The sequence below is a fragment of the Hipposideros armiger genome, unplaced genomic scaffold, assembly GCF_001890085.2.
Source record: "Hipposideros armiger isolate ML-2016 unplaced genomic scaffold, ASM189008v1 scaffold_161, whole genome shotgun sequence".
Classification (NCBI taxonomy): Eukaryota; Metazoa; Chordata; class Mammalia; order Chiroptera; family Hipposideridae; genus Hipposideros; species Hipposideros armiger.
Window position 1 is genome coordinate 3192083 of NW_017731511.1, and position 1673 is coordinate 3193755.

A 1673-nucleotide genomic window follows, 5' to 3' on the forward strand; every position below is an offset into this window, starting at 1 on the left:
CCACTTAGGTTTTTCATGTCAGCCATTCTTCTCTGCACATCCTTTTAGTTTCACTTTTTTAAAAGTATAGTAGAAAAAAATGGATGCAACATATGAAGAAAAAATCATCTGCAGAACATAATAAAAGATTCCTTTTTAAAACTTGTATGTCCCCCTCTTTTTACTATATCCTTGCATCATATTAGCTTTTTGCACAATACTACTTTCACCAAGTCTTTACCCATGATTTAAACTTCTTTTTTCTTAAATTTAAGATTAGTCAAACTTGATCTATTATAGTCTTATATTGCTGCATTTTTCCATTGTACTTGCGTTGCCAGAACTTCATCTAATTTCTAAAACCTTATTTTCCTATTTAATACCATATTTTGAATTTTAATTCTACCCTTGAGAGCATTAAAAATGTCACTTCATACGGGACCTTTAAATGTGGTAAGCATATTCTGAGTTCTGTTTCATGGGTCATCAATTAAATGCAAGTTCTTTGACACAGCTGTGGGTTGATAGGTTCTTTAAAGTTAATGTCTTACCACTGATAATTACACTTTAAGGGAAACCTTTAGGAAAAGTCTTACTTTTCTGAGATTCTCATGAGACTTTAATCAAATTCTTTCTTCCTTAACATTCAGGTGAAACTTAAAGTCAAAGTAATGCCTTCTAAGATTCTTATGGAATGAAATTAGTATTGTTCATTCATCTATGTTGTGCCTGTGTGTGTGTGTGTGTGTGTGTGTGTGTGTGTGTGTGTGTGGCATTCATTACAAATGGAACTTATATTGGTCTGGTATAATATTATTTTCACAAGAATATGACTGTTAACATCCAAATATTCTGTTTTCTAGTTGGTTAAAATTAATCAATTTATTTCCATGACTTATTCTACTTCTTTCAACTCTGTCCATTTTTGCTTCATATAATTGGGGTGTCTATTGTTAGATCTGTGTATATATTTATAATTGTTATATCTTCCTGGTATATTGATTCCTTTATCATAAAATATCCTTTTTTTTCTCTCTAGCAATATTTCTTGTTTTAAAGTCTATTTTGTCTGATATCATTATAATTACTATAGTTTTCTTATGGTTACTGTTTGCATATATATCTTTTTCCAGCTAAGTCTTTGAATCTAACTTGTGTCTTTTAAGACAGCAAACAATTGGATCTTGCTTTTTAAATATAGTACACCAATTTCTGTCCTTTGAAATGTTAAAAACATTCACACTTAAATAACATGCTTGGTTTTACTTTTTTCATTTTGCTATTTGTTTTTTATATGTATCCTGTCTTCTTTGTTCTATTCCTCCTTTTACTGCCTTTTTGTGTTAAGTATATTTTTAGTTTACTATTTTTACTGTGTTGATTTTTAATGATTTTGTTGGAATTATTTTCTAATGTATGCTCTAGGAATCACAACATGCATCTTGACTTATCACAATCAGCTGAAGACTAATAATAAATTAATTGCAGTAAAATGAAAAATTGGCTCCTTTATAGTTCCATTCCCTCCCCATTCCTTGTGCTAATATTGACATATATATTACATATATATGAATGTATACATATATGTAAATGCAAATACAGTATTATAATAATTTATAGAATATTATGTAGTTATAAGAAGTTATGAGAATAATAAAAATATACTTATAGGGCCTTTTATATTAACCTACATA

General features: G+C 28.7%; 1 protein-coding gene across 3 annotated transcripts in view; it reads right to left on the minus strand.

Annotated features, from left to right (window-relative positions):
* RNLS (renalase, FAD dependent amine oxidase) overlaps window positions 1–1673 on the minus strand; it is a 273899-nt gene that overhangs the window by 169265 nt on the left and 102961 nt on the right. The window lies entirely within an intron of this gene.